The sequence below is a fragment of the Prionailurus viverrinus genome, chromosome A2, assembly GCF_022837055.1.
Source record: "Prionailurus viverrinus isolate Anna chromosome A2, UM_Priviv_1.0, whole genome shotgun sequence".
Lineage (NCBI taxonomy): Eukaryota > Metazoa > Chordata > Mammalia > Carnivora > Felidae > Prionailurus > Prionailurus viverrinus.
In genome coordinates, this window is record NC_062562.1 from 79,333,954 (window position 1) to 79,350,430 (window position 16,477).

A 16,477-nucleotide genomic window follows, 5' to 3' on the forward strand; every position below is an offset into this window, starting at 1 on the left:
TGACCAACTCAGCCTCAGTCCACCAAGGCAGGCAGGATTTGCCAGTTGTCAAGACGAGCCCCCACTTTGACCTTGTTACAGTTTGCCATCGAAGTGGCACATCCCAGACTAAGGAGGGAGATATATTTGATCTACGCCATGTCAGAGGGTAGGAGTCCCTTGTCCCCTGTCCTCCATACTATACTTTTTCTCTCCAATCTGGTGAACAGGAAGGGCTTTTAGGTAAATCAACTGTATTAATTTGCTAGGGCTATTATAACAAATACCACAGCCTGGGCAGCTTGAACAACAGAAATTTAATTCTTCACAGCTGTGGAGGTTAGAAGTCCCGAGATCAAGGTGCCAGCCATGTTGGTTTCTCCGGAGGCCTCCCTCCTTGGCTTGTAGACAGCCATCTTCTTGCTGTCCCTTCATCAGGTTGTTCCCCCACCACCACCTCACCCCTTCCATGCACACACCTAGTGTCTCTTTCTCGTCTTATGAAAGGACTCCAGTCATATTGGATCAAGGCCCACCCTCCCTGGCCTCATTTGAACTTAATCACCTCTTTTAAGGCCTTATCTGCCAATACAGTTACATTCTGAGGTATTGGCAATTGGGACTTCAATGTGTGAATTTGGGGGCAACATAATTCAGGCCATAACACCAGCCAACTAAGCCTGGTCCCACTTCAGCCCCACTCATTAGCAGCATCAGAACACTGCAGTAACTGCCATGATGTAGAGGTTCATCTGTGACTTGTTCCTGCACATGTGAGTGTGTAGAATCAGGCACCATCTCTCTGTGTGGGTGCACAGTCAAAGGGAACGCAATGAGAAAAAGACAAAACATGTTCCTAGTCACAAGACGAAGTCACCAGTGGCTGTGAAAAGTCTGAGTTAGCTTTCAGTGTGTTCTATTATGATCTTTAGATGACTTCAGCAGGCCACCCGTCTCGAGGAAGGCTGTTGGAAGGGTGGGTTGAGCAAAGGTAGCTCACAGACCAGGGGGCCCCAGAAGTCATCTGACAGAAAGTGTTACCTTCCCTTCTGAGCCTCTTCCTCCTGCTGCCGTTCTGGGCAAACTCCCTGATATGTGAATAGATTCGTTTGCATGATCTTCTCTGGGTCTTGCCAACAACTATGTATATATATTTAAATCTGCCCTCAGTGTTCATTCCCTGTGGAAGTTGAGAAACCAGCCTTCCATGGACTAGGAGAGGAGAAGTTAGCCAGTTATCATTTCCCATTTCAATGGCTGCTCTTTCCCCAGGGACTTGTGGTTGGCCATTGATCTTCCCTCCCTCTTCCCTTGCTATAGGACATCTTTGACCTGGAGATGCTAGGGGCCAGCAGGTTGACCTCTGGTAGCCCTTTCCAAGAATTTTCCCCCAAGATCTTTTCTTAGTAAAGAACATTTGTTCCCTGAGGATGCAGCCACTCTCAGCCAAGACCAGAGCAGAGTTTCTAGGGCCCCATCCTGAGAATGGCAGCCACCAAAGCCTGGTGTTCTTAGAAACTGCCAATGGGAACAGAAACCCAAGGATGAGTTGTGGTCAAGCTACAGGGGATCCCGGCTCTTCATCACCTGCCGGGTTCCTGCTGCAGATGACTCAGGTTCTGGTCTCCACGAGGGGACCATGGAGAGATAGTGTGTTCCTGCAGGCTAGTGGAGGATCTATTACCCTTTGTGAGCCAGCCTGGATTTTGGTCTGAGACAAAAGAGAAGGTGATTGTTGTAGGGAGAGGAGGTCAGGAATCAGCTGCTCCGTGCTGGCATCCTGAGTGCCAGAGGAGGTGGGATCTGGGTTATTTGTAACGGTAATAATCATAAAACTGCTCTTTTTTGTATGCATGGCCTGACTCAACTTTTAGACCTCTTTTACATGCCTGATCTCATTGGCTCCTCCTTATGGCCTTGGAGAGGCAGGTATTGTTAACCCCAGAGCATGGAAATTCTGGAAGGAGAGCCCGGGTTGAGACTCCAGCTCCTGGACACCAGTGCTCCTTCTATTGATTTCAGCTGCCTAATGTCTGTATTTGGTTGCCAGTAAGGAGGTAGTTTGCAAATCAGAAAACCTGGTTTGTGTGTTTTTTCATTGTATTTCTTGTCAGTTATCAAAGCCACATTCGATTGCTCATATGTGCAATGCATCGCTCTAAGACTCTTACGCTTAATCATTACCACCACTGGTAAGAGGAGGGCTGTTGGTAGCCCCACTTGTCAGTTGTCACTGAGATCCTTACTAGGGAAGAGGAGGAAGTGTGGGCTATGTGACACACCTGCCCTGAATGGTCAAGAGTGCTGTTCACAGGTCACTGTCACGGAGGGGGATGTTGCACACTGCTTGGCTGTGTCTTTTTCCACATTATAAGCACGGGTTTGGAAGAGGAATGGTGTTGGTGGCAGGCCTACCAAGTTTTCAGGGGCCAGATTTGGGAGGGTGAATGCATACATGAATGGGTAGAGCAGTAGACTACACCCAACCAGATGACACTTTTTTTTTTAATGTTTTTATTTATTTATTTTTTTGAGACAGAGAGAGACAGAGTATGAGCAGGGGAGGGGCAGAGAGAGGGGGAGACACAGAATCGGAAGCAGGCTCCAGGCTCCAAGCTGTCAGCACAGAGCCTGATGTGGGGCTCGAACTCACGGGCTGTGAGATCGTGACCTGAGCTGAAGTTAGATGCTTAACTGACTGAGCCACCTAGGCGCTCCTGGATGACACTTTTAAAGGACACCCGTGGGTACGTGGCTTGGCAGAAAAATGTGTGAAATAAGACTTAGGGGTGGTTCAATTGTCAAAAATAAAAAATCTAGGCTGGGTGTGGGGCACCTGAGTGGCTCAGTCTTTTAAGCATTCGACTCCTGATTTCTGCTCAGGTCATGATCTCACAGTTCATGAGATTAAGCTCCACACTGGGCTCTGTGCTGACAGTGCTTGGGATTCTCTCTCTCCCTCTCTCTCTGACCCTCCCCTACTCGCACGTGCATGCATTTGCACTCTCTCTCTCTCAAAATAAATAAACAACTAAAAAAATGTAGGTTGGATCTCTAGCTACATTAATAGGAGGATAATGTCCAGGAAAGCCAGCTAGGAGCTGCTTGGACCCCATCTGTAACATTCTTTCATCTGAGTTCCACAGTCTATGAAGGACAGACGGTAGAGCCAAAGAGGACCCAGAGAACAGAATAGTGAAAATGATGTTTTGTGAGGAGGGATTTAAAAAGACCTCTGGGTGTTTTGCCTGGAGAAAGATTTCAAGGAGCAAATATTTGGCAAGATGTCCCCTGGAAGGGAAATAAGACCGGTTCAAGGTGACCCCCACAGAGCAGAAATGGGATTCATGTGTGGCATTGCAAAGCAGCTCAAGTAGGGGAGACACTCCAACAGCCATGGAACCACCATGCTGTCTCACCTGGTGCACGCCTGGAAGGTCCCATCGGCACTGGGGTCTGCAGGGGAGAAGCAAGCCTGGGTGGCCCCATGACCAGAGTGCTGAGGAGGCCATAACAACCCCAGAAAGGGTCTGGCAGGGATTAGGGAAGTGTGGGGCTTCTTCTGGCCTGTTGGGAGTCTGTTACTCTGTCCCAACCTCATGCTCTAAGACCTGGGTGCCTTTCATGGCAATGATGATTCCATCACAGGAATGGTGATCCCCTAGATGGAAACAACAGCTGTATGAGAGACGAGGGGCTGGCGGAGGGGGCTGTGCCTTAGTACCTGGTGTGTGTGTGTGTGTGTGTGTGTGTGTGTGTGTGTGTGACATTGTTTAAAACAATCACACTTCTTCACAGACCTGAGTTGGCCTTGTTTGAGAACTACTATCTTAGAGTGCCTGTGAGCTGACTCCTTAACTTAAAAATTACCTCCTTTAAGTGATTCCAAGAAAGGGTTTTTTTTTAAGTGTTTATTTATTTTGAGAGAGAGAAAGGGAGAGAGAGAATCCAAAGCAGGCCCCATGTTGATTTCATGAACTGTGAGATCATGACCTGAGCCAAAATCAACAGTCGGTCGCCCAACCAACTAAGCCACCCAGGCACCCCCCAAGAAGGGTTTTTAAGGGAACTCTTGAGTTATCCTGAAGCAGACTGTTGATAGTGATGCTATGAGCATTTGTATACAAGGATTTGAGTACGTGTTTTCAGTTCTTTTGAATATGTACCTCAGGAATAGAATTGTTGGATTGTGTGGTAATTCTATGTTTAATTTTTTAAGGCACTACCATGCTGTTTCCCATAGAAGCTGTACCGTTTTACATTCCTACTGGCAATGCCTAAGGGTTCCAATTTCTCCACATCCTTGCCAACATTTGTTATTTTACGTTTTTGGTTGTTTTTGGTTATTGTTCTCTATATAGCCAATCTAGTGGGTATGGAGTTGTATATCATTGTGGTTTTGATTTGCTCCCTAATGACTAACAATGTTGAGCATCTTTTCATGTGTTTGTTGGCCATATTCATATCTTCTTTGAAGAAATGTCTGTCCAAGTCCTTTGTCCATTTTTTAATTGGGTTTAACCTGCCTGTTTCTGTATTTAGAATTAAGGTTCTAAACTTCCTATTCCTCAGATGCTAGAACAGTAGTAGTAAAAATTGCATCTTTCTATCTTAAACCACCTGTTTGCTGAGAACTTAGGCCACCAACTTACTACTGGGCACCTGAGGTAACAGGAGAGGACAGGGTGAAAGAGGCAAGGGAAGGTGCTCCGGAAGGATCGAAGGGCTCTGAGAGAGTTGGCCGGTGGAAGCTGTTCACATCTCTGTCCTCCAGGTCATCCTGGAGCTCAGCAGAGACTAGGAAAGCTGTTGACATTTGCTCTGGAATGACTCTGGCTCACAAGCCATAGAGCCTGCCCTTTCATCTGTGCAACATTGCAACATCCAGCAGGCCTCCTCCTGACAGTCCCCTGAGCAGGGTCAGTGTACCCATGAGCCCTTGACCCACTGGCCTCGCTCGGGTCTGGAGGAGAAGGCTCACAGCCTTACCCCTGGGAGCAGACTATCCCCAGGCAAAGCTGGAAGTGATGGAGAAAAGGGGGCCTAATGCCCCGTCCAGCAAAGCTGGGTCCAGCAGGTGGTCGGGTTATGCCGCCTCATTCCCACGGGCCCCATTCCAAAGACATGCAACTGTGGAAACCAGTGCTACTTTGCTATCCGGCACAGCCCCCTCCCAGTCAGAAATGGATTAATTCTCCTTCATTCTGGGAAGAAACTCTCTACAGGAGGGGAAAGGAAGCCAAGAACCCAGAAGCCCAAAGTCGTGTTCTCTTGAATTATTCTCCCTGGGAGCCTCCCTCTCCCTCTTTCTTATGCTCTTATGGTTCCAGAGGGATGGTCCCACCATGGGACCATCTTACAAAGGCAGGTAGGCCCTGCCCAGGTTGTGTGACATGTCTCTAGATGATTTAATGTCCCCATGGTCTGAAGTTCTCCATAGGAGCCATACCTCTGACCCTTGTAAAGCTTTTGTCTCTTAAAAGCTTGTTTTTATTTTTCCTTAGGAGAAGGCATATATTCCTTAGCCAGGACTGACTTAAGGTTTATCAGGTAATAGCCAGGTTTTGCAAAGAAATGTTGGATGAAACACGAGAGAGATCTCAGTAGAAGATAAAGTTGCCCAAATGTACTTTGCCACTGGGTGTTTTTGATTGAGGTGAAATTCACATAACAAAATTGATCATTTTAAATGTTTTACTTATTTATTTTGAGAAAGACAGAGAGCATGAACTGGGGAGGGACAGAGGGAGAGAGAGAGACAAAATCCCAAGCAGGCTCCATGCTCAGTGCAGAGCCCGACATGGGGCTCTATCTCACAAACTGTAAGATCATCACCTGAGTGGAAATCAAGAGTCAGACCTGTAACTGACTGAGGCAGCCAGGTGCCCCACAAAATTAATCATTTTCAAGCATACAGTTCAGTGGCACTGAGTCCATTCCTGGTGCTGGGTCATCATCACCTCCACCTAGTTCCAAAACATTTTCATCAACCCCTAAAGAGACATTATAACCATTAAACAGTCACTCCCCACTGCCTTCGTCCCCAGACCCTGGCACTCACTGACCTGTTTTCTGTCTGTATGGATTTACCTACTCTGGATATTTCATCTCAGTGGAGTCATACACCATGTTGCCTTTTGTGAACTATTGGGGTATTTCTGGGAACCATTCCTCTCCCCCAGTCTCCTTGCCAAGATCAAGGAATCAACTTTCTAAATTTTTTTTAATGTTTATTATTTTTGAGAGAGAGAGAGAGACAGAGAGAGAGACAGAGAGAGACAGAGCAAGTAGGGGAGGGGCAGAGAGAGAGGGAGACACAGAATCAGAAGCAGACTCCAGGCTCTGAGCTGTCAGCACAGAGCCTGACGCGGGGCTCAAACTCACAGGCTGCAAGATCGTGAACCTGAGCTGAAGTTGGCCGCTTAACTACCCGAGCCACCCAGGCGCCCCAAGGAATCAACTTTACAAATATCCTGAATAAATGAAAACTCCCTGCTGGGATTGGTAATTAAACTGTCCCACAGAAGTTCAACCTTTATAATGATGTCTCTACTCTCCAAAGCGGAGGGCCACGCGTTGCAGTGGACTCTGTGCATCTGTCCGGTCGGCCCTGGGGGAAGGGGGAGTGGAAAGGCCTGAGCTCCCACGCACTGCCGGGACCAGGCCCAAGGGGACAGCGGCTCCAGGAACCGGTCCCCCACGCAGCTTGCACATGGCCATCAAGCCCGGGGGCTGCGGCAAGGCCCCGGCCCTTCCCAAACATGGACTCTGCTCAAATCAGCCTCGGAGGATTCTGTGCCTCTGACCACACCTTGTGTGTGTGCAGTTCAGGAAGACCCAAGTTCATCTGCCAAATTCAGGATACAGCCCTAACTGTTCCGGGCTTTTCTTTCTGCCTTTCCCTAATCGCATCTGGGCGGGCTCTCTTAAAGGGGAAGTGGTGCGTTCTGACTGGCCAGGGCCCTCAGCCAGGAGCCAGGAAACAGCTCCCACGAGTCCGTTGCCCAGCGTGTCACTGGCTCAGCCTCCTTATCCAAACAGCAAGGCTGCCTCCCCAGGATGTGTAAGTGTGAGCGCAGGGCACGTTGGCCACACAGGATGGCGTGGGGCTGGGCCCAGGTCACGGAAGAGAGAGCCTGGCAGGCAGAGCGTGCTGTCAACCTACCGTCCACTTAGCAAATCCGAGGTGTAGCGTAGACAGCACTGTGGGGCTGTGGGCTGGCACCGGAGCCGAGGCAGGGCCGAGGCGTGCAGTGGGGAGAGGAGCTGCCTCAGAAGGAGGTCAGGAGTAGGAGGCTGGGTTGGGGACCAGTCTATTTTGGACAGCCCTTCTGCAGACACAAGCCTCGGGGCCCGGGTAGGAGCGCAGTGGAAAATTTTGTAGCACACACCTCTCCTGGCGCTGGGAACCTCACCCACCCGTCACCCACCCCCCCCCCATTCTCTGCATTTATGTGCAGCCCCGATGACACTTCGTGCATATATCTACTCAGCAATTATTTCTGTCATTGTTAGGCTGTAATTTGTGTTGAGAAATATTTCAGGTCTCTTGCACTCAAACTTTTAAAACTGCTTGACACTCGCGACCTGTGATTTTCCTTGTTTCCTACTTGCGGATGCTCCTCGGTCCCGTGTATGCACACAGTGGGCCCTGGGCGAAGGTCGGTGGCCAGCACCGCCCCCCTCCCCCCCCCACCCTCCCCCCACCCCCCACCCCGCCCGGGCAGACTGGCTGGCTCACTCACTCAGATGATTGGCAGGGTACCTGGCCTGGTTTCCAGCTCTGGTTTTGTTTCCTGTGTGCCCGTGGAGAAATCGAGGGGGAAGCTCACACACGCTCACGCCCACAGTTCCCAACTCAGTGCCCCGAGTGAGTGACTGACGGTAGGAAAACAGACCCTTTCCTATATTTTAGACTCCTCTCTCCCCTAGATTTTTGTTTGTACGGGGGTGATGGTCGATCTTAAATCGTGTGAAAGGCTTTGTGTTCACCGAAATAATTCAGACCTTCTGCTCCCAAAGAAGGGGGCAGAGGGAAACAGAAGGGGGCTGGGGAGAGAGTGGGGGGAAAGTGTGTCTCTGTACTCACATATTGGCAGGGCACAGCCACACCCTGTTTCAAGACAACTTCCTGTTTGCACTGCCAACTGTCACTCCAAGGAGAACAGAAACGGTTCCGTTATTAGTGGCTGCTGCGGGACCCCGACAGCCTGTGGGGTGAGTGGTTCTGAGTGACGCTGAGAGCTTAGCAGGGAGTGGAGACTTTGCACCTTCTGTTGTGGGAGGCTGTGGCCTGCACTGTGGAAATTGGAAGTCGGGACAGATAGAAACCGAGCAGCCGTGGCCTCTCCTTGCTCAGCCTCTGTTTTTTGAACAGTGCGCTCCCGTAGGATTCTTGTAAATGGAATGGTTTTAATTCAGGGGCCGGGAGAAGGCAGAGAACTACCCGCTTAGTAAAACCACTACTTGCATTTGTAAAAAATCTACATTTTCATGTGTTGGGGGGAACTTCTAATAAGCGAGTTGGCTCTGTGGTAACTGCCTCCTGTGTGTTACCACCAATCCTCACAGCACTCGTTTCAACACTGAACACAGGGCGAGACCCAGGGCCAACTGCCAGGGATAAGAGTGAATAAGACACCTGCCCTCGAGGTACGTCCAATGACAGACGCCCAGGCCGGTAAACCAGTAATGACATGTGATGTTGCTCAGATAGGGCGCTTCAGTGTGCTGTGGGAGCACCTGCCCACTTATAATCCTATAAGGTGGACATTGCTGCCCCCCGCCCCCCCCCCCTGTTTACAGGTAGGGACACTGGGCTCAGGGGGTCATTTTATCTGCCTAGTCACAGAGCTAATGAGTGACAGAGCTGGGATTTGAGCCCAGATCTCTCTGATTCCAAAGACAGCGGTGTTGGGTCCGCACTTCCTGTGACTCCCAAAGCTGGCCCAGAGCATTGAATCCCCTCGGGACCTTTTAAAAAGTACAGATTTGGGGGCCTTGGCCCTGCTGTCCCAAGACAGAAGAGCACTCTGCGGCACCAAGTGGTCTCTGAGATATAGGTACGGCCCGGACACTTTTTCTACCTTGTGCATGAGGATCCTCCCTCCCTGGCTTGCGGTGTGGACAAGGATTTTTTTATATGCTTAGCCCAAGACATCCGGGGAAAGGTTCCTGATGTTGCCGCAAGACAGTATTGGGAAGATTCGGTCCGGCTGTTCAGGTGTTTGAGACACTGGGAATCCCTGCTTGTGAATCCTCTCCCCAAAGACACACCAGCCTCTGCCTCCTGCTTCACCCAACTTCCGGCTGCCTGTCACACCTGTCCCTTTGGTGCCCCCAAGGGTGGGGAGGATGTCAGCTGTGCCATCTTAAGGTAGAGTCCAACAAGTATATCCTAAAGCTGGAAGCCCCCAGTTTCCAGCCAAGCTTCGGTGGCTCTTGTGTTTGAACTCATGTGGCTTGTGCGGTGGGTATGTTGGGCAGTTACGGGAGGCAGTCACTCTGATGGAGAAGTTAATACCATGCGGGCGGTTCCTTCTCACCCCCTCCGCTATCACGTTGGCTCTGGGCACATGGAAACAGCTAGAACAATCAAAGCCCTGATATTATTATTTTTTTTTATTTTAGAGAGAGTATGCACACCAGTAGGGGAGGAGGTGGAGGAAGAGAGACAGAGACAGAGAGAATCTCAAGCACGCTCAGCGTGGAGCCCAACACAGGGCTCGATCCCATGAGCCTGGGATCATGACCTGAGCCAAAATCAAAAGTCGGACACTCAACCGACTGAGCCACCCAGGCTCCCCAAAAGGCCTGATATTATTAAGAGAATCGGGTCTCTGGCTGTAGGCAGAGTCCCGTGAAGCTGGAGTGCAATTCACTCACCTCAGGCCCTTCAGCCAGAAGCCGGCCTCTGAGGGGGAGCCTTCCTCCACCACCCATGGTGCCAGCCCAAGATTTGGAGAGTGTGTTCCCACCCCGAGGGAACCCTCTGGCAGTGACAGTGTCTTATCTCCACCATCGTATCCCAGGGCCTGGCACACAGTTATGTGTCAAGGAAATACTTTAAATATGAATGAATGAATGAATGAGTGAGTGAATGAATGAATGAATGATGTTGACTTGAACACATTTTACTCCTTCCTACCTTTGTATCTGCACGTGTGTTCTCTCCTTTGCCCTCTCTGGTTAAGGATGGATTAGTGTTGCCGTAGTTGTTGTTTACTTGTTTTATCTTTTTCTTATACGGATTTAAAGAGCTCTAACAAAACAGAGCCTATTAAGCAGTCCACCCACATCCTTCCCTTTTTTTTCTCATCTATCTACATCACGTATTCATATATATATATATGTGTGTGTGTGTGTATATATATACACATATATATACACACACATATATTCCATTTTTGTTTTTATAATGATCCATGTTTACATATTATTTGTTATATTTATAATTTCCTTGTGGATTTGGGCATACTATCTCATGCACACCTTTCCTTAGGTAGAGATAACCGTCATTCCTGTCATTTTCAATTGTTTTATTTTAGATCATTCAGGTCAATTGTGATATTTTTTATTATTGTAAACAGCATCACTGAGAATATCTTTGAACTTTTGGGGGGTAGGGGATTATTTTCTTGAGGTGGTCTTTCCAGACTACAACTATCAGATTACCAGATTAAAGGCTGTGAATTCCTTTTTAGTTTTTGTCATTATCACCAGATTGGTCTCCAGAGAAATGTCATCCCTTGAAAGTACCCCAGCAGTGTGTGTACATGTGCTTATATCCCCCGAGGTCTCTATTTTCTGTGGTTTTTTTCTTCGAGCTAGATTCGGTGCCGAGTAAGGACTGGGGGCTCATCCCTGAGGGCTGATGGAAATATTTCAGGGCCCTGGAAAGTCCCTGGGACTCCCCACATCATGCCTAGCAGTGGATGATGCCAGAATTTTGCACCTTAATATAAATAACCAACAAAAGAATAGGTGAGGGGGGAATACTTGTAGACGGGAAGATGAAGAGAATCTCAAGTTATCTAAATTCAGATTGTGTCTCAGGGTTGTGTCTCAGGCCAGGTTGTGTCTCAGGGTTGTGTTCAGGATTGTGTCTCAGGCCAGCTCTGAAATTGGGGAAGTGCTTTGTCAAGAATCGTGGCAGAACCTGCATTGCCTGAAGGTGTAGAGGGAGGAGGATATCCGAGCAGGGTGGCGTGATGGGAAGAGCATTCACTTGGGCCAGCCAGACCTGGGCTCTCCTTCCAAATGCTGAGGTCTGCATGGCCTTGGTCTTGTTTCATAATCTCGCTAAGCTTTAATTTCCCCCGTCTATAACAAGGAGGTGAACCGCATCCACTTTGCGGGGTTGTGGGGTAGGTTACATGAGCTGGAAAGGGTAAAAGAAGCTTGCAAGGTGCCTGACACACAGGCACTCAAGAATGCTCTTCTCCTCCTGAATGAATGGGCACAGGGTGACCAGATGACTGAGAAACCAACACAGAGCCTGGAGCGATTTGAGCACTGAGCTGGCATGAGCCACTGACCCACAGTGGCATTTATCAAAGTGCTCTAGACAGTGCCTGTTGCCTGGCTGTGCGTAGAAAGTGAAGAGGGTAAAGACCTCGTATAAGCTAATTGGAGGCAGGCACCCATGCCTTAAGGAGCACTTCCCCAGCCACTCAGACCCTGAAGTCTTTTAAAGAGATAGGTACTCTGGCCTGAGAAGGAGGAGGCACTCCAGAGGAGCTCACAGCACTCCTGGCATAGGAACTGCTTGGCACGGCTCTGCCTGCCAGTCACTTGACTTTGCTGTGTCTTCATTTCCTCCCCTGCTGAGGAAGGCTGATTCAATATGCCTCCTCTAACCACCATAGCACTATATTTAGTGTTTCAGTACAATTGTGGCAAATGAGACCACAAGCTCAGATTCTAGCCCCCACACTTCCACTTAATAGCCTTGTGACTTCAGAGCTTCTCAAAGGCAGTCTGCCTCAGTGTCCACAGCTGTGAACTGGGGACTAGCTCCCTCCCTGAGTGGCCGCAGGATACAACTAGCACAGTTCCTATGTGGTTTCCCCCATGCCGAGGGCTATGCCGTGCACCTCACCTGCCAGCTCGTTTGCTTTTGGAAGAAGGTCCCTTGGAATTCAGAGTTGTCCTTTATGGAAGGCATCCTGACTGCGGCTGCGAATGCAGATAGAATCCATTGATAAAATAGAGCCCAGCTAATGATTGGCCAAGTTCCTGCCCTCAGAGGTGGGGGCTGAAAGAGAGTGTATACTGTCAAATGAGAAGGTCAGGTGCTAGCCTAAGCCCGAGTGAGTTTACACAACCGTGGCGGGCCACAGGTGACGGTGGTGCTCAAAGTCTGTTGGGAGGGGATTGGTCCCCTAAAAACCGTATTGGAAAATTCCCGACAAGTTCTTTCTAAGGCTGGTACAGGGAGCCGCACCGGGTGTTGGTGGCTGGCTCAGCCATTCCTGAGGCATCTGGGCTGACGTTTTCAACGCAGGATATTGATGTTGTGAGTATGAAAATACCTCCATGAACAAGCACGAGGTGGGGGAGGTCCAAATTTTTTCTGAAACAGAATTGCCTGAGAACCCGGTGGATTTGGCCCGCAGGAAGGAAGGGGAGAGGATTGTGGAGACTCTAGGCTTCCCACACCTACCAGAGATTTCCAGAATGCTGGGAGGCAGTGTCTATGAGCCCTCCACACAGCCGTGTGCCCTGGAGTCCCACCTGGATGCTTAAGGCATGTATGGTGAAGCAAGTGGCCAGCTGCCGAGGCCATGGTCTGGACTTCTTTTGGTAGATAGGCAAAAAAAGTAAAAGCGTTTGGTTTTTCATTTCTTTGGGCCTGGGGTCCCCAACACCCTGAGGCTGAGGTCTCAGGTTGTGGAGTGGGGTTGCTGACTGCTGACAGGTGTCTCTTTTCCTTTCCCTAGGGGAGCGGGGATGCCCCGCTGAAATTCCCATGCACAGTGGGTGGGAGGGCAGGGGGTGTCCTGAGGCTCTCCCCATCCACTGCCACATCTTCCAAGATTTCAGGGTGGTAGAGATCAGATCACAGGCTCTGATGTTTTCTAGTTCTGTAACCTTGGGCAACACTCGCGTCTCTGAAGCTGTTTTTTTCATCTGTAGAATCGAAATAATAATATCTCTCTTAGGGTACTGTAAGAATTAAATGCTGTAAGATAAATCAAGAGTTTAGTAGAGTGCCTGGTATATTGGAAGTTCTTAGTAAATTATTAGTAGTGTTGGCCAGAGGACAGAGGGGTGAGACCAGAGGTTGCTGATTCAAAATCAGTCACCGAGGCTGTTCTTGGTATAGTGGGCACTTAATTCTACAGGTGTGTTCTCACAGTGATTTTCTGTTTCCACTTTAGCAGGTAAGTGGTACTCATATTAGCATTAGCACAACAGATTGGTTTGGTCTTTCTGTCTGGAAAGAATGTGTTGCAAGAGCTATCAGCTATTGCAGTCTTTCACTTTGGGAACTATACCTCAAAGAAATAATCCTAAAACACTTTTTAAATAAATTGTTTTAAAAAAAAACAAAGCCAGATGGTAAGTAGATAATAAGAGAGGGGCTAAATAATATAAAGCAATGATTGAATATTACTTCACCATTTAAAATGACCAGTATATGGGAATTAGTAATGTATAAACAGAATAATGTTTGTTAAAAAAAGAATACTCCAAAATATCAATTAATTACAGTTTTGCCAATACATCTATGTACATTAACAAAGAATGAGAAAAATTAGAGAAAAAGCCTCTTTTTCTCTAAAAATTTTTTTTTCAAGTCTATAAAATATTTTAAGGGCACTTGGGTGGCTCAGTCAGTTGAGCATCTGACTCTTGTTTTTGGCTCAGGTCATGATCCCAGGATCATGGGATCAAGCCCTGCATTGGGGCTAAGCGTGAATGGAGCCTGCTTGAGATCTTTTCTCTTTTCCCCTCTGTCGTTCTCCCCTGCTCGTGCGCTCGCTCTCTCTCTCTCTCTCTCACTCTCTCAACCTCTCTAATTAAAAAAAAAAGTCTATAAAATATTTTAATAGTGAATAAAAAATACAATGTCCTATAAACTCTTACTGGGCAGGGCAAATGGAATTAGAAAAATTATAAGGATCTACCTTAGGCCCTCCCTTGACCAAAACAGAAAAAAATAAGTAATCCCAGGGCAGGTGAGGACTTGTATCAGAATGATTGTGATATAAATCTGGAACATTTTACCCAGGACATCGCACCCGCACAGAAATATATTTTTACAAGAAACCAAGACACCGTTCCTATCACCAGCCCACCGCCTCTCCACCAAAAGACAAAACCATGTAAGTTATCTACAGGCGGGTATTCACAGACTAGAGAAACACAGATTGAATGGGAATTGGGTCTTTCTGAAACATCCGCTCACTCTGTGCTACCCAGGACACCAGCTCTACCATTTTCAAAAGCTTCGGCAAGTGAAGTGTGAAACTCGCCTCCTAGGGGAAGCTCTGATCACGGTGACCCTAGTTCCCCACTTGAAATTCGTACACAGCCTTTCTCGCCTGCACCAGCGGCTGGCAAGCTTGTTCTCGAAGCTCAGGGGACAGAAGTACGGGTCTCTTTGTGGAATACCTTGAAATAGTGATGGATTTACTTTGGTATGAACAATAAGGAACGGGTCAAGTAGGAAATACTGCTTTAATCTGCTTATTGCAATACAAAATCACACATGAAAAAAAATTAAGGGTGAAAGGCTATTTTCAAGTTTTGATGAAAATTCTCTCATACACAATTTGTTCTCCAATTGGTCATCTGAGAAAAATTTATGGAACTAAAATATAAAACCAAGATAAAAGCATATCTGTTGATTTCCTTTTTTCTGTGAATTTAGCAGTAGAATGTGCTGACTGGGTCACTAAACAGAGAGGACGACTTTAGAATCACTGGTCTGGCTCATTCATTTTGTCCATAATGGCACCCTTCCTTGTGATTGGTCTTTGTTTACATGCATTAGTAGTAGTAAGTAATAGTGGTGGTATTTTAAAATTATAATTCCAGTATAGTTAACATACAGTGTTATATTAGTTTCAGGTGTACGTATAGTGATTCAACAATTCTATACAGCGCTCAGTTCTCATCACGACAGGTGCACTCCTTAATCCCCATCACCTCTTTCACCCACTCCCCGCACCCCGCCCCCAACCTCTGGTAACCATTAGTTTGTTTTCCGTAGTTAAGCGTCTGTTTTTTGGGTTGTCTCTTTTTTTCTTTGCTCGTCTGTTTTGTTTCCTAAACTCCACATATGAGTGAAATCATATGGTATTTGTCTCTCTCCACTTACTAGTATTATTTTTAACTCTTAGTTCGGCAAAACAAAATTTCTCATTTTCAAAGCTTTTCTTCCACCAGAGCTGAGGAATATTTGTTTCTGCACATCCTTTCCCCCTACCCACTTGGTCAGCTTGAGCAAGTGATAAGCAAGTGAGTAAATGAAGAAAGTTCCCAAACAGTAGTGGTAAAAATCAAAGTCATATTTTAATTTTGGAAACCCCTGCCAAAAAAAAAATTGCTAAGCAGGACACTTCCCAAGGACAGACAGAGTTATGTTGCCCCCAACTAGCTCTGCCCTGCAGGCTCCCGACTGATAACCTCTCTGACCTCCCCCATCAGCAAGGAGATCGGACCAGGTGACTTTCAATCCAGTCCTAACCTTCGGTGATGCTAAGTCCCGCACTTCCTAGTTTCCTGGCTTCAAATCTTGGTCACGGTACACCCCATTTCCTGCCTTCCTGAGAACTGGCTAGGCCCCTGCACACAGCACGGAGGCCCATTCCTTGCGTAGCCATTGGCCCTGACCTTGGCGAGTCACTTCGCCCCTCTGGGTCTTCTTTGGCCAGTCACCCGTGAGGAGGGTGGAGACGTCTAGCAGCTTCCTGCCTGTCTCACAGGAGTCGTAAAGGCCAGTACAACTTCACAAAGGATGAATTCCTCCAAGGAAGATCCTGCCTGAGTAAAATATTTTAATACTTCAGCTGTAATTATTGCCATGATATTCAGGAATCATGAGGGATGAGAAGAGAAGGTGCTGCTGTAAGTATGTCTTGTATTTATGGTAATGGAGAAGAAAGAGACCTTAGTGGCCACCTAGGGACCCACTTCATTTACAGATAAAGACATGGAAACTGAGAATGTGTAAGTGGTGAAGTCCAGATCATAAGCTTAATAATGTGGTGTGGTTGCAGTCGGAGCCTAGATCTCTGGCTCGCAGCCCAGGGTTCTCCCACTACATCACAGAAGATGCCCTGGGATCAGCTCTTGGTTTTCAAGACTTGCAGGATGGTGCTAGGGACTGAACATGCATGCAAGGTCAGCTCTGATTCAATGAAGAAAACTTACCCAGTAAAGTTATTCAGTGTAGGCAACCTACGGGCACTGGTGAGGCCAAAGAACCAAACAACCAGATGATGCTCAAAAATCCACTTTCCCCCCAATTCCCACTTCATCAGAGGAC

At 47.8% G+C, this 16,477-nt stretch overlaps 1 protein-coding gene across 11 annotated transcripts in view; it reads left to right on the forward strand.

The window, feature by feature from the left end:
* The window catches only part of ATXN7L1 (ataxin 7 like 1), a 247,649-nt gene that overhangs the window by 172,573 nt on the left and 58,599 nt on the right, over window positions 1-16,477 (forward strand). Inside the window, exon 1 of one of the 11 annotated variants that reach the window (XM_047841308.1) lies at window positions 7,833-7,863. The exons of 7 other annotated variants lie outside the window; for them this stretch is intronic. The gene's annotated coding sequence lies outside the window, so the exon portion shown is untranslated. Of the gene's footprint in view, window positions 1-7,832; window positions 7,864-8,067; window positions 8,197-12,472; window positions 12,497-14,290; window positions 14,310-16,477 lie in introns of those variants that run through there. 3 more of the 11 variants (XM_047841291.1, XM_047841316.1, XM_047841326.1) reach the window with 3 other exon arrangements.